General features: G+C 34.2%; 1 protein-coding gene and 1 long non-coding RNA gene across 5 annotated transcripts in view; one reads left to right on the top strand and one right to left on the bottom strand.

The window, feature by feature from the left end:
• MBD5 (methyl-CpG binding domain protein 5) overlaps positions 1–25,372 on the top strand; it is a 454,579-nt gene that overhangs the window by 155,965 nt on the left and 273,242 nt on the right. For all 4 annotated transcript variants that reach the window (XR_014079644.1, XM_081580531.1, XM_081580530.1 and 1 more), the window contains one exon: positions 10,853–10,944. The gene's annotated coding sequence lies outside the window, so the exon portion shown is untranslated. The remainder of the gene's footprint in view (positions 1–10,852; positions 10,945–25,372) is intronic.
• Positions 268–4,930, bottom strand: LOC145540788 (uncharacterized). Its single transcript, XR_014078552.1, has 2 exons — positions 2,747–4,930; positions 268–2,671 (listed from the first exon to the last, which is right to left on the bottom strand). It is a non-coding gene; the product is annotated as an uncharacterized LOC145540788 (long non-coding RNA).

Genomic DNA, 25,372 nt, shown 5'->3' with positions numbered 1-25,372 from the left:
TTTTTACTGAGCGTGAACCCACCATACTAAGTTTTACTTCCACATACCGATTTGCAGTTTACTGTACCTAGTTTAAAATCTACTTACTATATGTTTATATAGGGTGCATTTTATTATTTCTGTATCTACCATGGTATCTACAGTTATGTTCTCATGATAAGGAATGATCAGAAAATCACAGCATTATAAATGTTGGCAACATTGGGAACATTTAATATTCGACTAATTTTAAGTAGCATTTAAAGCTGTATGTGAGAGGTAATATTAAGACTTGCATCACTCAGAGCAAAATGGTCTGTGAAAGTGAAAAGTGAAAATGTTGGTTGCTCAGTCATGTTTGACTCTTTGTGACCCTCATGGACTGTAGCCCACCAGGCTCCTCTGTCCATGAGATTTGGCAGGCAAGAGTAATGGAGGGGGTTACCATTCCCTTCTCTAGGGGATCTTCCTGACCCAGGGATCGAACCTGGTCTCCTGCATTGCAGGCAGAATCTTTACCTTCTGAACCACCAGGGATGCCCCTAGATGGCCTATAGTGTCTTGGCTTAAAAATTCAGATATTTTTCTGCATAGTCATTCAGTTCATTATAAACGCAGGGAAGGTGAAACAAATTTCTGGAAATACTTTACATTTTATATGTTTAGCATTTGACTTGTCATCTTTGAAAGATCTAAAATGATCCTGTTAATTTTTACACATCCCACATAACCTTGACAGGACAATCCTCTAAATCTGAAAAATCGCTAATAAACAAGAGTGACTCAGAAGCTCTTTTTGGTTGTATTTGCTTATATATATTTAGATTTCACTGTTTTATTTTTCAGTTATCTTTCACCATGTCAGTAACGAACCCATCTTTGTTTACAGTAACCTAGAGGTAATTTGTATAATCCAGACATCTTTTTCTATTTATAAAGAATTTATTCGTTTGTCAGTGTTTTCTTTTCCCTGATGAAGTCCCTCATTATTTGACAGGTTGGCATAATATTAAGCTGTTCTTAGTGGGATTTGAAACATCATTCTTTGGTAAAAGATAGCTGATTCTAGACATCATAAAATTAGGTATTACTACTGGCTCATAGAATTTCTCACATAATATGGTTTCTTCTGCTGTTATGAGTGCCTGCACCGAAAATCTGCAGAAAGTCAGAGCCTAGAGTTTCCCCCAGCACTGGTAGCTTTGATACTTTAGTCACATGAACGTTTTTTTTGTTTTCAGACATCACTAAGGACAATATTCCTATTCTTGTGTGCATTTATTTGCATTTTTCTGCTTGTTATTTTATTCTTTAAATGGGTTGATAAATAGGAACATTACCTCCTTGCACAGGGCTCTATCACCTCTCCCCACTATCTTTTTTTTCTATTGGAAATTGTGGTAGAATTTGATTTGGTTATGCAGGTAATTTTCATTTTGTTTTTTTTTTCCCTGTTCCTTTTATAACTTTTTAATATTTTCCTAAGATGCAACCACTTGTTGCTTTTTTTCAATTATATAGGCTAAAGTCTCTTTTCTTATGATATTACCTTGATTATTTATTTCCATTAGAGAGGAGTAATGAGTCATCATTTTGGAGGGTTGTTCCATTTATAATTTGAAAAGTCACTTTGGCTTTATATAACACATTAAAATTTTTTAATTAATTAATTTATTTGGCTGCACTGAGTCTTAGTTGCTTTGTGTGAGCTTTCTCTGGTTCTGGTGAGTGAGGCGACTCTAGTTGTGATGCTCAGGCTTCTCATTGTGGTGGCTTCTCCTGTTGCAGAGCACAAGCTCTAGGTGCTAGGGCTCAGTAGTTGTGGCACACAGGCTTAGTTACTCCGTGGTATGTGGAATTTTCCCAGACCAGGGATCAAACCTGTGTCCTCTGCATTGGCAGGCTGATTGTTATCCACGGCACCACCAGGGAAGTCCAAGATCATGCTTTCTTTACATTATCAATGTCATACATATTAAAGGACATTTTAAAAGGCTTATAGCATAATTTTGATGTTTCCCTATCAGCAGTTTGTATGCCAGTTTTAAAAATCTATAGCTGTAATATGAAGCATCTTATTTTAAAAATATCTACAAGAGCGCAGTTTTTAGTCTATATGCACATACTTTAAAATTGTATTTATTTAAAATTTTTCTACAAGTTGATTTAAACATATATTCCTTCTAATTAGTTTTCTCTCAAATTAGTCTTAATTAAGAAGTACTAATTAATCAGTCTAGCATATCATATTAATTTTTTAACTTACATAACAATTTTGTTTTTATATAGAGAATATATTCCAAAAAGACTTTTTCTGAGTTTTGATTCAGTATTTTCAGCTAAACTTCCTATAACACCTAGTAATTTATTCAATTAAATATAGTGGAGCTATTACTTTAGACTTATTATAATCTTTGTTACCACCATGTAAATAAAACATTATGGTTCATAGTTCTGAATCCGGATTTCTTTTTAGACATTAAATGGGTTTACTATAGCTTCATGGAATCTATCTTCATAAGACTGTTTTTCTTTGAAATGTCATTGTCTTTTGTGGCAGATACCTCAAAATGTTGTTACAGCATTGTTAAAATACTTGAAGATATATGAAACTTACTTAAGGCCTCGTAATATTTGTGCACAAAAACAGTGGTCTTTCTCTCTCTCTCTTTCTCTCTGTCTCTCTCTCTCTCTCTCTCACACACACACACACACACACACACACACACACACACACACACACGACCATGCACACACACGCACACACACACACACACACAGACACACACACACACACACACACACACGACCATGCACACACACACACACACACACACACACACACAGACACACACACACACACACACACACACACACACACACACGACCATGGAGCCATTTTCTGTTTCAGCAGCAGCAGAACATCTTTTTCTGTTGGGCGAAATTCCAACTCTTTCATTTGGTGGCATGAATTTCAGCATCACTCCCCAGGTTTTTGTTTTATTCTTCATGTTGGCTCACCATCAGTTTATAGTATTTTGTTTGTTAGATACATATGTTAGGTAATAAATTGCTGACTGGATATGACTCATGCCTATATCTTGCTATGTTGCTTTGGAATTCTAAAAATTAATGATATTCTGTTAAATGTTCATGAATTTCTGTTTCTTTCTCTAAAAAGAGGCAGTGCAAATTTTGTGTTTGACTTCTGAATGCTTTTTTCAAAAAAAAAATTCTTTTCTTATTTGCTAATGAAATTGCTTGTAATTCCTCATCATAAATTCAAAGAATCATGGAGTTGGAAGAGGCCTTTAGAAGGATTGAAGCATACCCTCTGATGTTGAAATTTCCTTCTTTGATATCCCTCTCTCTTGTCCAGCAATTCCATCTACCCTTTTAGCATAATCCTGAGCAATGAAATCACTAGTAGCTATTACTCTTGTTTTTCTTCCCTTCTTTCCCCTCCTCTATAGAACTCTCCAGCATTGAAAAACAGATCATTTCTGGTGTTCTGGAAACATAGGCAGCTCCTATTGGTGATGAGAATGAGAGAAAACAAATATGATGTTTTAGAAAATGGATGTAATGTCAATAGTAATGACTTCTTCAGGGAATCACAAAAAAAGATGAAGTGGAGTCAGACTGCTAAAAATGTGTTGAGAGACTACTGAGTCAGGACTTGGGAGGCAAGAGACAGAACCTGAAAAGATAAGAAGATAACATCAACACCATCCTAGTCATAAACTTCTAACAGTCAACATTTGGAGGGAAGCAGAGAGCAAGGTCTATAGTGTATTGTTTCCAAAAGTAAAATAGCTTTATAAAATATAATAAAGCTATACAACATAGCTTTATAGTATTTTTCTGTAACACTGCCACTGAGGAAGTCCTTGAAAAGTTCTAATACATGGAAGGATAAATGAAATGATCCCTTTTTAAAATTTGTTTTACTGGATGTGAGCTTATTGACACAGACCTTCATATTCACATGATTTTATTCTCCCAATAGTCCCCCCCCCCCACAACATACTCATCTTTCTCAACCTTGAGTTATCATTCATAGTAGTTTTCAAGAACCTTATTTTTGAGGTTGGGTGAGACTATGTAGAATTAAAGTGATAAATGAACTGCCAACCCATTTACTGGTCCCACTTCTATTTGCTCATTAATTGCCTATCAAGAAGTCCAATAAGATAAAACTACAGTTGAATTTATTATTGCCAGAATATAAATATGTGTATTCTTGGTACCATATTTGGCAAAATGTTGTACCTAATTGTTTCTCTCCAGAAAGGTCAGTGTTTGCATATTAGTGTAGCCAAAACATCACTCACTAGTATTCCCCAAATAACAGATGTAATTAAGGAGGTCTATCAGAACCAAACTGATGATGTATTTTAGCTGAAGAGATACCCTGCCTGAACTATATGGATGTTTTTAGAGAATGCTAGTAGCAGGGAGCAACTTCACTTTCACTTTTCACTTTCATGCACTGGAGAAGGAAATGGCAACCCACTCCAGTGTTCTTGCCTGGAGAATCCCAGGGACGGGGGAGCCTGGTGGGCTGCTGTCTATGGGGTTGCACAGAGTTGGACACGACTGAGTTACTTAGCAGCAGCAGCAGCAGTAGCAGGGAGAAAGGGAAGGAGAAGGTGGCTTTTTTTTTATCTAATGAAAATGTATCATTTACTGTGAATACCTTGAATTGCCTGGTTATTATCAACTTTCATAGAACTTCAGTTGCTTTGGACTTTAAATATAGTTTCTTACTGAAGCCAGATCATTTAGACAAGTTGCAGGAGGGCTAAAGACAAGGCTTAGTTTGGTGGACAAAATTTAGAATAACCTATGGTTCTTTGTTTTTGAAAGTGACTTGGCCATACTCAATAAGGGACTCTTAGGCTGTTTACCACAGAAACATAGAATAACTACAAAAAAGAAATAAAGAAAAGTTATCCCAGATCCACTAAAAGAGTGATCTGGAATAAATCTAATAATGGTCCTGTTACTAAGAATAGCTTGAATATGCTCCAGCTAAGATTATTACTTTTATAAAAACAGTTGAGAAAACAAATGGTCCATGAATTGCATGATTAGAGTTCTTGTTGTACAGAAGAAATTGGAAACTTTAGAGAAGCAAACATAGGCTAAAAATATTTTTAATTCTTTGAATAAATAAAAATACTTTGAATCTTTTCTGTTGAGATTTTATGAGGTTTTATTTTATTCTATAATTTCTTGCTGTAATTTGTTTCTACTCAACCATATATGAAACTTGTGAATTAAAAAAATTACTAAGTCACTATCAGATCAGAATAAATGGGATGTTGAGGGCTATGAAATTGCATACTGCTAATGGTATGAAAGCAATCACTGGTAAAAGTTTAGATTGAACATAATTCCATAGCTCAGGGAAGTTTTAGACAGTCTATTTTCTTCCTGTAAAATCTGCCATATTTTAAACTTGAGAGTGCAGTAATACTTTAAGAAGGCGAATTTTTTTGTAGAAAAAATTGAGTTAAAGCCATAAATTTTGTATCCCAGTATTGAACCATATTTCATGGATTTTAATGTGATTAGGCTTATAGAACATTATTCAGAAGCAAGACTGAAGTTTTTAGGATAAACCCTAATATCACAGAGGCTTTATTATGTAAATAGTACAGAAATACTAGAAAGCATATAGATCAAAAAGAGAACTTAGAGGTAATCTTGTTGTGAGGAAGGGTCCGAAGTCAGTGTGAAACCTGATAAACTGCAAGAGTGGAAAGTGTGAGGCAGAAATGATATGAGGATGTATTAGGTAAGGCTTCCAAAACTACTGAAGATTTTAGTTTTAAGTATGAGACCTTCAAGAAATGCTGTAGTTAATTGTAGACTGCATGAGTTTTGAAACCCAGCTCTGCCAGTTATTAATGTTAGCTGTGAAGCCTTGGGCAAGTTATTCTCTCTGTTCCTCAACTTACTTGCTTATGAAATGTAGGTGATAGTAACATTTCTTTTGATTGTTGTGAGGACTAAATTAATTAATGGTAATTAGAATTTAGAAATATATAAATATTTGTTCTTACTACTCTACTTAAAAACAAGGAATAAGTTTTAGCAACTTACATAACCAATATTAGAGATACCTGTGTCCATTATCTAGAAGTCTGTATTTTTAATCATTTAAGAGTAATATGTATAGGCTGAATTCTTTTGTGATATATAGCATTTTGTGATTTACAGAGTTATTGGTTCTTCTTAAAATAGTGTTCCTAAGGAAACACTAAACCGTGTTCCCAGTGACTTCTGTGTTAAATATGTTTAAATAGATTCTAATTTACTGAAAATTGTTCATTCTTTTTAATTTAGTTTTTATTAATACCAGTAGTAATTACAATGTCACTCTCAAGCAAAATTACCTGGCTTAGACATTAAGAGAGTTAGATGCAGTAGTCCTCAGAACAGATGAGAAAGTTCATACAGCACAGGGAGATTACAAGTTTTAGATCCTTCATCATCATAAAGTGTACTCAAGAGAAAAGCTGGGTGCCTCACCTAATCACTGTAAAACACTATACTTAATTACTAGAAACACTAACAAATATGCCAAGTCTTAAGTAATTAAAAAAAAAAAAGGTGGAAATAAGGGACTGTAAGTTAGTACCTGATTAATTAGCTAAGTAATTTGCAATAATGAGCGTAGGAAATCAGTAATAGAAAGATAACTTTAGTATCAAGTTGATGGAAATTTCCTTTAAGGAGGGAGCAGTATCTGAGCTAATTTTTGGTTGACCAGGAGATGAGAGATAAACAGCAAAAGGCAGCTGAGGTCAGATAATAGAAGATCAAGAGTCTTGCCAAAAGACATTGGTGCTTCATTTCATAGCTGTAAATCACATAGGTAGACATACAGCCTCTGCTACAGATTTGAGAGATGGACTAGCTCCCTGTTTGTGAAGACATTTGAGAAGTCCATGACTGTTGCTACTAAGCAGCACTAAGCCTGGGGGGGAAATCAACTTTGGTCACAAACTGAAGATTGATGTTAACTTACTAGAAAAACCTGAAGTCTTCAGCGGCATGTGCATATAGAAAAAATATTAGAAGGACTTCCATTTTAGGCATATAAGAGAAACTATGTATAGTTTTCTTTCAAGGTTTAGTAGTTGTGTATCATCTTCCTTACTGGGTATAGCAGAGACTCTGATGTTTACCTCTGTTTATTAGACTTTTCATTTTCAGAAAGAATCTAAAGAGTATATGATATTGAATATATTATTTTTATTGTGGAGTACTTCTGGGCCTGTTTATAAGAATTTTCAAAACTAAAATGTTAACACTCTATTTTATGTTATTTTTAGTAAGTTGCGTATGTGTAGTTCTTGAGGAAAATGAATTATTAAGACTTTCTTTTTAATATTTTGGCTTTGTATTTAAACAGAGTAAATGATGATATTAGAGGAGCTTCCCCCCACCCCACTAATTTAGGGACAAAAAATTTTAATTTTGAGACTTTGAAGACATGTTTCTAGTTATATATGAGGTTTTAAGTTAAATTTTCATTATAGAATATAACCTAGTTTTCTCTCTTTTTTGGCCACAATGTATATTATATATATATACACATATACAATAAAATCATTATACTGTATTGATTACCAGTACAATTTACTTAGAAGGCTAGTAAGGCTTACCAAAATATATGATCCATAAACATTATCTCAGATTTAGCTGTGTTGATGTATTGCTTAAGTCCTATTTCCTCTAAGTTTAAAGTTATTTTTTACCAGTGGATTTTGAGATTATCTTTTAAGATTAGAAATATAACTCAGAACAAATTTAAGAGATATTTTTATAAATGTTAATATTGAAGTTCTGGTAGTAGTCACTGTTCATAAAGACTTAGAGAACTGTTTTACAGGGATTGGAGACCTTTTATATTATAATCACCAGAGACATCTATAAAAATAGAAACTCCTTGGCCTTAGCCTAGTTCTTCTGAATGAAAATCTCTGGTCAGGACACCTGAGAATCTACATTTTAAAGTAATACCTTTGGTCTTTAAGTGCATTATAATTTAAATTCACTGTAACTACCATTTACGCTGTGCTTGGATCCATGTAATCTAAGATATTATAGGTTTGTGTATATTTGTGTGTGTGATGGAAGTTTTGAAGTCATTTTAAATATTGAGTAGTCAGATTAGCAAGTATCTTACTAATTTTCATAAACATCTGTAGGCAGTATTTTTTAAGTTAATGTCTTATTAGTTATCTGTAGAAATTAAATCAGACAGTTGCAGTGAGATTGTGTCTTAACCAGTAGAATATCCTGCCTTAATGCTTTTGAAAATTAGCTAGGGTGTAGCCCCATGTGATACCAATTAAAATCTGACTATTTAAGGGAGAGACTGAGTCTCTATACATTTAGAAGTGTCCCACATGTTTTTAGTGTGTACCTGCAATGAATCAGGGGTATCCACTAATGAACAAAAGGAACAGTGATGTTCCTAATCAAAAAATTTTTGATTTACTTTGGAATCCATATACTCAAAACCACATGCTAAAGGTATGGCACTGTGGCATCCAAAGTCTGTTTCCCTAACTGCTTGTCTCAGGCTTATATACACAATCAGAGGAAATCAGAATCAAAATCATTTCAACAAAGCATTTTTTCTGAATAATCCCAATTCTCTATTAGATGGCAGTTTCTTTTAAAAGGCCTCTGCTAAGCTTAACTAGGTTGATGTAAAGCACTGATTGGTCAGTTTAAGTGATAAAGGTTGAATAATATTGACCTTTTCATTGGGACTTCCCTGGTTGCTCAGAGGGTAATGCATCTGCCTACAGTGTGGGAGACCCAGGTTCAATCCCTGGGTCAGGAAGATTTTCTGGAGAAGGAAATGGCAACCCACTCCAATATTCTTTTTTTTTTTATTTGTTCATTTATTTTAATTGGAGGCTAATTTACTTTACAATATTGTAGTGGTTTTTGCCATTGACATAAATCAGCATGGGTGTACATGTGTTCCCCATCCTGAACCCCCTTCCCACCTCCCTCCCCATCCCATCCCTCAGGGTCATCCCATTGCACCAGCCCTGAACACCTTGTCTCATGCATTGAACCTGGCCTGGCGATCTATTTCACGTATGATAATATACATGTTTCAATGCTATTCTCTCAAATCATCCCATCCTCTCCTTCTCCTGCAGAGTCCAAAAGACTGTTCTATACATCTGTGTCTCTTTTGCTGTCTCACATATAGTGTCATCATTACCATCTTTTTAAATTCCATATATATGCATTAATATACTGTATTGGTGTTTTTCTTTCTGACTTACTTCACTCTGTATAATAGGCTCCAGTTTCATCCACCTCATTAGAACTGATTCAAATGCATTCTTTTTAATGGCTGAGTAATATTTCATTGTGTATATGTACCACAGCTTTTCTTATCCATTCGTCTGCTGATGGACATCTAGGTTGCTTCCATGTCCTGGCTATTGTAAACAGTGCTTCAATGAATATTGGGGTACATGTGTCTCTTTCAATTCTGGTTTCCTCTGTGTGTATGCCCAGCAATGGGATTGCTGGGGCGTATGGGAGTTCTATTTCCAGTTTTTTAAGGAATTTCCACACTGTTCTCCATAGTGGTTGTACTAGTTTGCATTCCCACCAACAGTGTAAGAGGGTTCCCTTTTCTCCACACCCTCTCCAGCATTTATTGTTTGTAGACTTTTTGATAGCAGCCATTCTGACTGGCATGAGATGGTACCTCATTATGGTTTTGATTTGAATTTCTCTGATAATGAGTGATGTTGAGCATCTTTTCATATGTTTGTTAGCCATCTGTATGTCTTCTTTGGAGAAATGTCTGTTTAGTTCTTTGGCCCGTTTTTTGATTGCATTTGTTAATTTTTCTGGAATTGAGCTGCAGGAGTTGCTTGTATATTTTTTAGATTAATTCTTTGTCCACTGCTTTGTTTGCTATTATTTTCTCCCATTCTGAAAGCTGTCTTTTCACCTTGCTTATAGTTTTCTTTGTTGTGCAGAAGCTTTTAATTTTAGTTAGGTCTCATTTGTTTATTTTTGCTTTCATTTCCAATATTCTGGGAGGTGGGTCATAGAGGATCCTGCTGTGATTCATGTCAGAGAGTGTTTTGCCTATGTTTTCCTCTAGGCCACTCCAGTATTCTTGCCTGGATTCCTCCCATGGATGGAGGAGCCTGGTAGGCTACAGTCCATGGGGTTGCAAAGAGTTGGACACGACTGAGCGACTTTACTCACTCACTTCACTTTTCATGAAAACAGAATATTTAGCTAATTGATTTCTATGGTTCTGACTTTTACAGGCAACTCAAGTGTAATCAAGAATATATTTTTGGTAATTATCCATTCTAAACAAGGAAAGTATTTTCTAGGGTAGGGCTACATTCCTGTAGAACATCAGAATTAATGTGTTTAAAATTATATTTCTTCAAAATGAACAAAACTAGGTTAGCAAGATAAAATTGGTACTATAAAAAGTACTAGACTCCATGTTGTTGTTGTTCAGGTACTAAGTCTTGTCTGACTCTTTGCCACCCCATGAACTACTACATGCCAGGTTTCCCTGTACTTCACTATCTCCCAGAGTTTGCTTAAATTCATGTCCACTGATACTAAACTTTGTGCCAGGGATCAAAATGTCAATGTATGTTTCACAGGCCTTTCTAACTCTTCTAAAGGGAAAAATTATTATTACCGTTTAATTGCATAAAATATGTCCTACAATAGACACCTCCCTTTGCCCATACTTATAATTTTAAGATTTCCTTTAATATTTAAAATAAATGAAAAAATACTTATAACCTCAAAGTCATGATATTTTCTTATGTTTTTCTTTTAGATGATTATTGAGGAGATCAGTTTCTGCATGTGGGAAGTAGATATTGAAGGTTTCTGGTTTACAGACAAGATCTTTAAAAATAGACACTGAAGGTAAGTAATGACCATAGCCTCATAAATAATCTAATTTAAATGGTTAGTGTTGCCAGATTATAATTTAACTTGCTAAACTTGCTTACTTTTTTGTCACTGGCCCTGACAACCACATTCATTCATATTCAGATGCAAATTGTTATGCCTTAATACCATCTTGACAGAAAGTATCAGATTTCATTTATAACAGGCAGTTGATAAAATTGATGTATTATGGAAGAGTGCAAACTAATTAAAAAGAATGAAGAAGATACTAAGTAGCATCCATCAAAACTGGGTGCCCAACTCAGAGTTTAACTTGAAAAAATAATTTTTCAGAACCTGCTATGCACTGTATTTTTTAATAATATTTATGTCCTTAACCATGTTAAGAGCTTGTTTTTTAACCACTCCAAAAAAAACCCTGTGACAGTTTCAAACACTCATAGTATTACTTCTGAATACCTAACTTCTTTTTCACTATTGCTTGAGCTCCTGAAGATTTGTCTTGACCTACCATATCCTTTCACTTACCATATTCTGTTCATGTCTCCCTTGACTGCTTACATGCTTATGTTGCTAAGTAAATTCTGAATACATTTGGTAAAATTTTGAGTGAGATACAGAGTACAAAATGCAAAAAGGGTACTTTAAATAATTTTGTGTGGTTCAGGAGGGAGGTGACATGAGTGTACCTATGGCTGATCCTTGTTGATGTATGACAGAAAATGACAAAATTCTGTAAAGCAATTACAACACATTTAAAAATTAAACACATTTAAAAAATAATAATAATTTTGTGTGTCAAATAGTTACAGTGGGAACCTTGGAGAGTGTGTAACCTCTTAATGGGGCACTTCTGTTTAGCTCTAAAATCCTTTCTAAGTGGGAATAAGAGACCAGTAATATCAAATCTCATGACTTTTTTCCAGAAGAAACCAGAAATACAGAATTTGAAAAGTCCTAATTTTTCAAAAACAGCATAAAACTTTTCCTGTGACAGTATCCACTTTTGCAACTGTGTGAATCAAATAAAACAGTATACAGCCTCTGGTGCAGGAATTATTTTCCTTTGTTCTATTTTTCTTTATTCTTGTAGAGTACAAGTACTTAGACTTTATTTTTTCTCCATAATTTCTGATTAGCATCTTAGTGATTTTTTGCTAGTTTTTTATGATAAATATTATTGTCAGAAATGACTTTTCTTGAAAATATTAATTATATTACTTATTTATAATTCATCTATACTTTTATGTGGTGAGTTGGTTGCTTAGAATAGCTATTCAATTGTTTTCTGAATTATAATAGTTGTGCAATTATTTTTATAGTTCCTTTATCTCCATAGTCATAGATCCTTCTGATTTTTTTAAAAGAGAGGTTCCCTTTTCACTGTACCTTTTGCATAGAAAATAGAGTTAATCACATTTCTTAGTTCAAGGCACACTTTCATCACTGGTCCTTGCAAAGCACTTATTTTATTTGTATATTTTCTTTTATTCTCATTTCCATTATCATGCTGCTGACCTGGACTCATAGGAAATCATTCTGATATGTAGTCTAATATCTGTTGCACTGTTCTCTTTTGTTTATATGTATTTTCATAACATATTATTTTAAATATTTTTTTTAATTTTAAATGGAAAATTTCAAGTAAAAAAGAAAAGGGAGCATAATATCATGAACTTTCGTGTGCCCATGTCTCAGCTTCAACAGTTACCTCATGGCTGAACTCATCTTAACTATATCTCTATACTGCCTTCTCCCCCACTTATACATATGAAATTTTAATATGCATAAATGGATTGTGCTATGTATCTCCTGGTGCATTATTTTCATACATTATTGTATTTGGTTAGCAGATATTTTATTTAGGATTTTAGGATCTACATTCTTAAGTGAAATGTACTATACTTTTTTCCTTCATTTTCCTTGTCTGGTTTTGCAATTAAGATTACGCCAGCCTTATAAAATGAGATGAGCAACTTTTTACTCTTTTCTGTTTTCTAAAATAGCTTTATATAATATGAATTTACTGTTTCTTTAATATGTGCTAAGACTCATGTGTAAAGTATCTGGTTGAGCGATGTCTTTGAATGCTAATTATGTCTTTAATGCTTTTTGATCTATTTAAGTTTTCTCTTCAGCTTTGGTTACCGGTAACACCTGATGGTCTCCCCACCTACCAGTGTAGACCAGACACACTTTCCTTTTAGTCAGGAAATACTTGGACAATCTCAGTGTCCACATCTGAGCCACATAATAGTCACTCTCTTTTTGAACTGACCAGGAATTTAATGTTTTAACCCTCATCATTGGCCTGATATGCCCAATCTTGCTTGACTTAAAGTCCCACTGACACATACCTAGATTAATGCTGAGCTCCATTAGTTTTCTACTATTCTATAACCAGAGACTTTGGTTAACAGTGCTCTTAACTGATGTCTTTACATCTCTTAAAACCTTTTACATACTGGTTATGTGTCTCAAGGCTGTGTAAAAGACAAATATTTTGAAAAAGACTAAGTAAGGTTGTTATGTTCAGGGAAGGTAAGTTTTCAGAAAAAAATAGACAGTCATCTAGTCTAATGTCCTGTACAGTATATACCAAATTATAGTTAACTTTAGAAGATTTTCACTTACCTCCAGAGTTTGAAACTTTCTTATGATTATTTATTATTGGAAGAATACTTAAAGGTATTTTCATTAACAAAAACAAAAAGTAATAGAGAGCATTAGCAGAGAGTTCATAGATCCAATAACAAAAGGAAGTGATCAATAAACATAATAGTTATTATAATTTTTGATGCATTTTAATGTTTATACCTAAGATCTTATTTCAGTTTTTCTTACACACTTTCATAGTGTACTTTATTTCTTTTTAATCCTTTCTTACTTAAACTTTATATATCTCCCATAACAAGAATCTTACAGGGCCAAGATGTGTAGTGGACTTAGAGGTCTTTTTAAGGAATTTAAAGTTTAAGTTTTATTTTAACGATTCAAGAAGCCATTCATAGGTTTTGAACCTACAAATCACATGGAATGGATATGCTTTGTGAAATTTAAAATATCTTTGGAAAACATAGCTATGACTTCAGTATTTTGTTTTAAAAGGAACTCTTTAAAAGCCATAAAATAATAGATTTGTAATTTTTACTAAAATTTTTTAAATAATTATAAATGTGTATAAATTCAAAGGCAGTTCAAAACCTAAGAATTAATAGTTGGTAGCTACAACAAGGAAGATGCTGGTTTTATTAACATACAAAGAGTGTCAACAATTCAATATGGAAAAGACAACCCATTTTTATAAAATATTAAAACATATAGTTTATCAAAGAAGAAATGCAAATGACTAATAGACATGAACATTTTCAATTTTCCAGCCTCTCCATTGCATTGTAGTAACATTTTTCTATTGATCAGTTGCTGCCTAATGCTATGTTTTGCTATTTCTTTTCATTTGCTTAGAGTACCCTTGTTATCAATGCTGTGCTAGTCTTCCTTTTATTATTCATGACTGGATGTAATGGTTTTACCTGGCATGTACATGGGGGTGTGTATGTATGTATGTGTTGGTGGGAAGGGTCTGGGATATTGTTTCAAGTTTGCTTTCCAAGGACTAGTCTTCTCTGCTGCCACAGACACAAAATGTTTCCTGTAAAAATGACTTGTTTGTGTACTGTCTATGTGGCTCCTACCTTCTTTAATTTTCTAAATCTAACTGGGTTTACTGCATTCTGCTGCCAACTCAACTCTGTTCCCATACCTGTGATTACAGACAGAGCCTGTGGCAACTTAGGGTGTGTTATGTACCTTCAGGGCATACTTTTTGCCATCATTTTCTGAGATCCTCGCCATGGTGTCCTTTACCACTACATTTCTCCTAAATTGCTTCTCTTCATTTATTCTCTCATGTGGCTCCTATTAGGTCTCAGGTCCTTTTGCCTATTTCAGAGTATGGGTATTACAACTGAATCCTAATATTTCTGAAAACATATTGAGTTGATTTCTTCATAAAGAAAGAAAAGGAAACAGACAGGGAGGGATGGATAGGACACAAAGAGAAGGAGATGAGAGAAAATGAATAAAGCAATCAACTCTAGAAGCAAAACTAATCCAGAAAGCAAGGACTCTTGTTGTAAAATGACAGAAGATGAATTATGAGCTGGCCAAAACAACCTTCAATACATACTTCAAATATAAAATGGAAGATGGCCAATAATGAGATGCTCAATATCTTTTTTTCTAATTCTTAGAGAATTGCACATCAAAACCACAATGAGGTATCACCTCACACCAGTCAGAATGGCCAGCATCAAAAAATTTACAAGCAATAAATGCTGGAGAGGGTGTGGAGAAAAGGGGACTCTCTTATACTGTTGATGGGAATGTAAGTTGATATGGCCACTATGGAAAACAATATGGAAATTCCTTTAAAAACTAAGAATAAAACTACCATATGACCCAGCAGTCCCACTACTGGGTATATATCCTGACAAAACCATAACTGAAGAAGACACACATACCCCATTGTTCATAGCAGCACTCTTTACAGTAGCTAGGACATGAAAGCAAGATGCCCATCAACAGATGAATGGATAAAGAAGATGTGGTACATACATACAATGGAATATAATTCAGCCATAAAAAAACAAATTTGACTCAGTTCTAATGAGGTGGATGAACATAGAGCCTATTATACAGAGTGAAGTAAGTTACAGAAAAACAAATACAGTACAATATTACCGCATATATATATGGAATTTAGAAAAATGGTATTAATGAACCTATTTGCAGGAAAGCAATGGAAATGCTAATATAGAGAACAGACTTGTGGACACAGTGGGGGAAGGAAGGAATGAGAGGAACAGAGAAAGTAGCATCAACATATATATGCTACCATGTGTGAAATAGATAGCTGGCTAGAAGTTGCTATATAACACAGGGAGCCCAGCCTGTCACTCTGTGATGACCGAGAAGGGCAGGATGAGGAGAGGGGAGGGACGGGATATATGTATAATTATAGCTGATTCATGTTGTTGTACAGCAGAAACTAATATAACATTGTAAAACAATTTTCCTCCAAGTAAAAAATAAATTAAGAAAAAGATGAAATGGAAAGAACAGAAGTGTGACTAGATATTATGGAAAGTACTTTTAAGGATATAAAAGATTAAAATGAGAAGAATGAATAAGAGAAACCAAATAAATAATTAAGTAATTATAGGGAAAATCGTGTGTGTTAATATGTCAAAGTAGGTAAATTGAGATAGACACTAAAGAAAAAAGAGAATAAATATTTAAAGATAAAATTTAGTATCTTTTGTAAAATAGAAGATAATTTGAATCCACACCTGGAAAAGGCCATGGGAAATTAACCTATAATTGTCAATACCAAGACATAGCTTCATGAACTTACAGACTTCAAGCATGAAGAGTGATTAAATTACTGATTGGAATGTAAAGGGAGAAAATATTTGGTCTTCTCTCTTATTTATCAACATCAACTCTTAGGGCCAGTTGACAGTGGAATGACATCTATATGATCATATGGAAATAGAGCATTTTGTATTTTAAATTCTAAGTGTCTTTGGGTATAAAGACTACATAGTTTTGAAATCAAAGAATATTGTTTTGAAAAAAAATAGAAGATGAACTACTGCCACTTACATTGAAATAACTTAAAAATTACCACAGAAGGATGAGCAGTGAGCCCTGAAAGGATTTGACTATAAAATACAAAGGAGAAAAAAAATGGAAACACTGTATTCTGTTCCCTTAAAATAGAAATGACATATTACCTTGACCTCTTTTCTCTCCTTTTCTTCCTGGGTTTTGTAGTTTGTTGATTTCCACCTCTTTAACACTTGCAAGTCAAAGAATGTCCATGAAGGTGCAAATAATAAAAGCAGAATTTAACAGTACAGAGAAAAATACTAAAAAAATACTAACAAATATAGTGAAGGAAAGAAAGAGAAGGACAGAGTAACAGGAAATATGCTAATACCTTTATTGCTCATAGAAGTAAACTAACAGAGTTTCAACAGAGAAATAAAAAACAAAGATGTATAAATTATATAAGTTAATACAGAGTTTCATAAAGTTATCATTATAAGATCATAACTACTGGAACAAAGACATGTACAGAGAAACTACACATGAAGAAAAATGAGATAACTAATGTTAAAATATTTTCTTTAAACAAAAATCCCTAAAACAAGTTAAAATATTAAGAGTGAAAAGCAATTGTATTTATTAGATGCTAAGTGTCACAATTATCATTTAACATTGTACTGAAGGGAATCAGCCAAGAGAAAACATTAATGTAAATGGGTTTTTGGCTTGTGTTGGTATTTTAGAAAGTGGATTTTAAACTAAATCACAGAGGAAAATGCTATATGCAAGTAACACAATCAATTGCTTTTAAAATGTTGAAAACTGAAGGATAAAAAATTAAGCCAGATAAAGGCAAGCAACATTCAAAAAACTAAGATTGTGGCATCTGGTCCATCACTTCATAGCAAATAGATGGGGGAAAAGTGGAAACAGTGACAGATTTCATTTTCTTGGTCTCCAAAATCACTGCGGATGGTGACTGCAAACACAAAATTAAAAGATGGTCGCTCCTTGGAAGAAAAGCGATGACAAACCTAGATAGCATATTAAAAAGCAGAGACATAACTTTGCCGATGAAGGTCTGTATAGTCAAAGCTATGGTTTATCCTGTAGTCCCCTGCGGATGTGCGAGTTGGACCATTAAGAAGTCTGAGTGCTAAAGAATTGATGCTTTCGACCTGTGGTGTTATAGAAGACTCTTGAGAGTCCCTTGGACTGCAAGGGTATCAAAATAGTCAATCCTAAAGGAAATCAGCCCTGAATATTCATCAGAAGGACTGATGCTGAAACTGAAGCTCCAATACTTGGTCTGCTGACTCATTGGAAAAGACCCTGAAGATGGGAAAGATTCAGGGCAAGAGGAGAAGGGGGTGACAGAGAATGAGATTGTTGGATGACATCACTGATTCAATGGACATGAGTTTCAGCAATCTCAGGGAGATAGTGAAGGACAGGGAAGCCTGGCATGCTGCAATTAATGGGGTCACAAAGAGTTGGACATGATTGAGCGACTGAACAACAAAGGCAAGCAAATACTTAATGTCAGACCAGGTGAATCAGCTCAGATAAACATCAAATGAGATGAATAAAGTCATTTTTAATACAAAAAATGCAGTTCACAATGAAGATGTAGCAATTACAAATATCTACAAACCAAATAATAACATGGTACCAACATTTACAAAGCAAAAATAAAGCAGGTACAAGGGAAAATAGTCAAAAACACACTAGACTTGAAAGTTTATTCATTGTCTCAGTCCAAAACAGGTCAGCCAGGCATGGGGGTGAGGGAAGAATGAGGAAACATTGAAAGCATTTGCACAAATCAGGACCTTTGCAAGATTCCCATTGTCATGACTATTATTTAGCATTGTGATGAGGGGAAAAGCCAAGAGAAAAATATTAGAACTTTGAAATGAAATTTAGAAAGATGAAGTGAAAAGCTCGATGTGCAGATCATATGATTATATACCTAGAACTACCATCCGGTGGATTTTATTTAATCAACTGATGGACTACTAGAAATAATAGAATTCACTAAGTTATTGTAAAACAAGATTAATGTGTCCATATAGGTAATTTTCATGTATAACAGTAATTTTAGATTAAGCCCTAGTGCCATATTTTGCCTACATATATTGTTTATGTGCCACAAACATAAGAATATTGCTTATTATCTTCCTATGACTTCTATAACAATTATCACAAATTTAGGGGTTAATACAACAGATTTTTATTCTCTCACAGTTCCCAGATGGCAGAAGTCTTAAAGCAGTGTCACTGGGCCCAAATCGAAACCAAGGGCTGTTATTCCTCTGAAGGTTCTAGGAGGATCCCTTCCTCACCTCTTCAAGCTTTTGGTGACTGATAGCATTCCGTGGCTTATGGCCACAACATCACTTCAACCTTGGGCTCCATGGCCACATTGCCTCCTCCATTTCTGTGTGTCTGATTTTCTCTTATCAGAACTCTTATAATTGCATTTAGGGCCTACCTTGATTAATCCAGGACAGTGTTCTCACATGATTTAGTTACATGTTTTTTATAATTTAATTCTCTCACAGAAACCTAGTTGTAAAAGGCTTTATTGGTGTATGAAATGACAAAATGAACAGGATTATAAACTTCACCGATAGATTTAATAAATGCAAGAATATTGAAAATGATAAAGATGGCATCTCATATCAGTGGGAAAAGATATATTACTTGATACATTTTGAGACAACTGCACAGCCATCTGGAAAGAAAAGCTGAATCCATATCTCACACCATATGCCAAAGTATATTATAAATGGATCAAATACTTAAATGTAAAATATTACATCACAGAGGTACTCAGCAAACACAGGAGTGTTTTTTTTTTCTTATGACTTTAAAGCAGAAAATCTCTTCAAAACAAGATCTAGAAGCCACAAAATGACATGATTAATAAATTTGATCACATTTTCCAAAACACACAACCAAAATCAAAAGACAAACTACAAATATTAAAAAACAAGTTTGTAATTCTTACTGAACTGGCTAATTTTTAAAAAACTATTTTATTATAGTTTATTTACAATGTGTTAATTTCAGATATATAGCAAAGTGATTCAGATATGTATATATATATACACACATATATATATGTGTGTGTGTGTGTATATATATATATATATATGTAATGTTCCTGGCGGAATATACATTGACACAGATCATATGGAGGGTAATTGGCATATATAAGTTTTATATAGCAAAGTGAGTCAGTTTCATATAGATACAGATACATTCTTTTTCAAATTCTTTCCCATTATATATTATTACAAGATAGTAAATATTGTTCCTGCTGCTATATAATAGGATCTTATTATTTTTAATCTATTTTACATATAGTGGTACGTATCTGTTAGTCTCAAATGCCTAATTTATCCTTCCTCTTTTTTCCTCTTTGAAAATGATAAAGTTTTTTCTATGTCTCTGTTTCTGTTTTATAGGTTCAATTGTATGATTTTTTAGATTCTGAATATAAGTGATATCATGATATTTATCTTTCTTTGTCTGGCCTTCACTTAATATGATAATCTCTGTGTCCATCCATATTACTGTAAATGGCATTATTTCATTCTTTTTTGTGACTGAGTAATATTCCTTTGTGTGTATCTACCACATCTTCTTTATCCATTCCTCTGTTGATTGACACTTGGATTGCTTCCATATCTTGACTATTGTAGATAGTGCTTCTCTGAACATTGCAGTGCATATATCTTTTTGAATTAGACTTTTTATCTTTTCCAAATACACGTTCAGGAGTGGGATTGCTGAATCACATGGTAACTCTATTTTTAGTTTCTTAAGAAATTTCCATACTGTTCCCCACAGGGGCCACATCAATTTACATTTTACTAATAGTATAGGAAGTTTCCATTTACTCCATACCCTCTCCCACATTTATTAATTATAGGCTTTTTAATGATGGCCATTCTGAACAGAGGTGATTCCTCATCATAGTTTTTATTTGCATTTCTCTAATGATCAGCAACTTTAAACATTGTTTCATGTGCTTATTTGCCATCTGTATGTCTCCTTTGGAAAACATCTGTATGTCTTCTTTGTCTTCAGGTCTTCTGCCCATTTTTTGATTGAGTTTTTGTTATTATTTAGTTGTATGAACTGTTTGTGTATTTTGGAAATTAAACCCGTGTCAGTCATGTCATTTGCAAATATTTTCTCTCAGTTCATAGATTCTCTTTTTGTTGTTGATGGTTTCTTTTGCTATGCAAAAGCTTGTAAGTTTGATTAAGTCACATTATTTTATTTTTGCTTCTATTTCTTTTCCCTTGGGAGATTGACCTAAGAAAATATTGCTACAATTTATGTCAGAGAATGTTTACCTATGCTCTCTTATGAAAAATTTATGGTATCATGTCTTTTAAGTCCTAAAACCATTTTGAGTTTATTTTTGTGTATAGTGTGAGAGAGTATTTGAATGTCATTGATTTACATGTGGCTGTCCAACTTTCCAAACACTGAAGTGGCTGTTTTTTTAACTAAACCTAAAAAATACAAGAAGATAAAAGACCAACTTTGCTATCAGACAAATGGCAGAGTACATAAACTGGCTGATTACAGAAAAAAAGAAATACATGCCTCTTAAGCACATGAAAATTTCAACTTCACTCTCAATAGAAACCACTGTGAAATACCACTTGTCACATATTGGGATTTCCCAAATTCTTAAAATTGAATATAATAGTTTTGGTGAGAAAGGAGGCATTATTTTATGTTTCTGGTAGAATGTAAATTGACACAAATCATATGAAGGATAATTGGCAATAGCTGTCAAAATTAGAAAAACACATTTTCCATGGGCCTAGTTAATTACTTCTTGCAGTTTATCCACTGATACATTACTTTTGAGACAGGTAGAAAGTTATTCTTAGCAATATTTAATACCAAATGTTGGAGAGACCTAATGTGCATCTATATAGGACAAATTTAACTGTAAGATGTCCAGATGAAATACTATGCAGCTGTTAAAAACAAACCAGGAAACTTGTTATTTCTAATAAAGAAAAATCTTCATGATCTATTTAGTTTTTCAAATTATACTTAAAAGTACAACCTTACCGATGCTTAACAGTACATATAGTATAATAGGGGAGAGAATGTTCATTTATATATGCTTATTTATGCAGAAAAATCACTGCAAGGACACACAAGGAAATAATATCAGGGATGACATTATCTCATGGGGAGAGAATAGGAATTGGAGAACCAGAATGGGAGATAAATTTTATTATAAAATATTTTAAGCTCTTAAAAATTATTAAAATAAATACCTATCTTAACTACTTATATTAAATGAGTAAACTTTTGTTCACTTATTTCTCAAATATTTATTGAGGGCCTGCTTTGTGCCAGCACTGTTTTAGTTTGGGGATTAGTGAATAAAACATAAAAATCAGAAACCTTGTGGAGCCTACATTCAAGTGGTGAGAGACAGACATTTGAAAATATCCATATGCTATGCTTAGTCGCTCAGTCGTGTCTGACTCTGCTCCCATGGACTGTAGCCCACCAGGCTCCTCTGTTCATGGGGATTCTCCAGGCAGGAATACTGGAATGAGTTGCTCTGCCCTCCTCCACGAGATCTTCCCAACCAAGGGATCGAACCCAGGTCTCCTTCACTGCAGACGGATTCTTTATCATTGAGCCACCAAGGAAGCCCAAGCTATCAGATCTCTGTGTCTTGTATTATGTATGTCTATATGTGCATGCTGCTGTGCTGTGCTTAGTCGCTCGAAAATAATCATAATATAGACATAATGTTGTACCTCAGAAAATAACATGTGTTATAAGAAAAAAAGACAAAAAGCATAAAACAGGGTAAGTTGTATTGGCAATGTCAGTGGAATTAGGAGGAGGTGTTGCAACACTAAATAGGATTAGCAGGGAAAGTCTTATCAAAAAAGAACAGATTGAAGGAGAGTCATACAAGAAGCAAGGGAGTTAGTTGTGTGGATATGTGAGGAAAGAATGTTCTGAGGTAGGAAGAACATCCAGTGTAGACTCATTGGGAAAGGAACATGTCAGATGTTTTAAACGAAAGGGTTAGAGGCCAGTGTGTCTTGAGCAGAGGAATAGTGGTAGATATGGGGCCAGAAAGATAATGATATCAATCAGACTTTGTCTTAGCAGAGGAGTAACATGATCTGAAAAATTTTGAAAAGTTGCTCTGGTTTTACCTATTATATGTATTACAAATAGGCTGATGGCGCGTAAGAGTAAAAGCTGGGAGGTAATTTGGAAATAATTGCGCTTTAGACCAGGAATTGAAGTGATGAGAAGTCGTTGGATTTTGGAAGTAATTTGAAATTGTCAACTGGATTCCTGACAGACCAGAGGTGGAGTGCGAGAGAGAGGACTCAAAGAAGAGAAGGTGTGAAAACGTTATCTAGGAAAATGGGAGCCTGAATGGACTAGGAAGTTATACTGATTGGCTGAAAGTGTTAAGAGCCCACTTGAGTTCTTCCTGAATTTAAAAGTGAGTCATGGGTTTTTCTCCAGTTAATTCAGCTGCATGACTTAGGTCTCATCCCTTCCTAAAATGTAGATCTCTGTGGAATAATGGAAGGGTACTCTTGTTAACTTAGGTCTCATCCCTTCCTAAAATGTAGATCTCTGTGGAATAATGGAAGGGTACTCTTGTTAAATTTGTTTTTTTTAAAGTGAATTGTAGGATATTATATATAGAATGTTCTCACCTTATTAATTGTAAAAGGAATGCATATATGCTGATTTATGTTTATACAAAATTTAGATAGTTTCCCCCAAGGTTTAGCTGAATATGGTCTTTATATGCTAATTCTAGACATAACTGCATGAGCATCAAATGATCCTTAATAAACCATGTTTCTTATTTTTACTATTTAGCAGATGGCAAATATAAGATAGGTCTCAATTTAAAAATTAAGATGAGTAGAGAAGGATGGACTGGGAGTTTGGAATTGACATGTACACACTGCCATGTTTAAGATGGATAACCACCAAGGGCCTACTGTCTAGCAAAAATAAATAAATGAAAATAAGATAAAAATTGAGATGACAGACCAGTAATGAGCATTTTAAAGGCAGGAATACATTTTAGAGTGCTTTCTTATTTAATCTTCTTTATAAATTAAGCTTATATTATGCTTCCCTGGTGGCTCAGACGGTAAAGCGTCTGCCTGCAATGCGGGAGACTTGGGTTCGATTCCTGGGTTGGGAAGATCACCTGGAGAAGGAAATGGCAACCCACTCCAGTACTCTTGCCTGGAAAATTCCATCGGCTGAGGAGCCTGGTAGGCTAGAGTCCATGGGGTCGCAAAGAGTCAGACACAGCTGAGTGATTGTACTCACTCACTGCAACTAGAGAGAGAGAGATGCAATTTAAAAGATAAACATGGTACTTATTTTCAACTTAACGTATATAAAATTGTTTATATGAATTTTATGTGTTTCTAATCATATGTTTACTTAAAATGCTTAAAAATTTAGTGTGCAAAACTTTATGAGACTATGAAACAAATACTTAAGAAAATATCAAGAGAGTTAAAAGAATTAACAGCCAGATTAAACATCTAGTGAACATAGCTGGTAAGAGAACATAAAAGGTGGGGGAGTTGAAAATGAAAGGAGGCAAATATCAAAGACTGAATCAAACATATACAGGAGATTTAAATAATAACCCACAATCAATAGCAAAGAGGGAATGTGTGTAGGATACATCTAGAAGCAATGTAAGGCTTGATGTTGGAGACAATAGTTAGACATTGAATGAATACACCATGTACCATGTGATAGAGAATCTTCACTTGACTCACTATACAAGCTCTCTTTTCCAAATTCTCTGTATGAGCTGCTTCCAGGAAATAATACAGAAATAGGTCAACAATGGGACCCTCTAATAGTGGGTACTAAGTTACTTTCTGTATTTAGGGAGAGTCAAATATGTAGTGTTCTTAGATTTCAATCATTGAACACTGTGACTAAGAATAAGATTTATAATGAAGCGTATGAATGAATAAAAGGATACAATTTATCATTTAGTATATAGTAATATATGGTGTTTCTATGTGTAGAGTTAATACAAGTCTATAGTGGCAACTCTAAAAGGAAAAAGATTCAGAAATACAAAAGGTTTGTTTTCCCTCAGTACATTTTGGTGGTAAAACCTGACTAACCACTTATGTTCATTGAGAATTTAAAAGTTCTTTATGACCACGTACCAGATAAGAGGTTAATATCCAAAGTATTGGAAGAACTCAATACAACTCAATATTGAGCCAAAAAATGAACAATCTGATTAAAAAATTGGTGTAGGACCTGAATGGGCTTCCCAGGTGGCACAGTGGTAACAAATCCACCTGCCAGTGCAGGAGACAGGGAGTCAATCCCTGGGATGGAAAGATCCCCTGGAGTAGAAAGTGGCAACCCACTCCAGTACTCTTGCCTGGAAAATTCCATGGACAGAGGAGCCTGGCTGGCTACAGTCCATGGGGTCGCAAAGAGTCAGATAGAACTGAGCGTGTGTGCACACACACAGGACCTTAATAGTCATTTTTCAGAAAGACATGGATGGCCAACAGGTACATGAAATGGAGTTCAACATCACTAATCATCAGGGAAATGCAAATCAAAACCACAGTGATGTATCACCTCATACCTGTAAAAATGGCTGTTATCAAAAGCAAACAAACAAACAAGCAAAAAATAATAAAGAAATAATGCCTTGGCAAAGATGTGGAGAAAAGGGAACCCTATGGTGGAATGTAAATTGGTACATCCATTATGGAAAAAATTAAAATAGACC

Source organism: Giraffa tippelskirchi, chromosome 3, assembly GCF_054371585.1.
Source record: "Giraffa tippelskirchi isolate mGirTip1 chromosome 3, T2T-mGirTip1v1.2.pri, whole genome shotgun sequence".
In the NCBI taxonomy this organism is placed as follows: domain Eukaryota; kingdom Metazoa; phylum Chordata; class Mammalia; order Artiodactyla; family Giraffidae; genus Giraffa; species Giraffa tippelskirchi.
The sequence above is the reverse complement of the archived record's forward strand: the minus strand, read 5'-3'. Positions and strand labels throughout refer to the sequence as shown.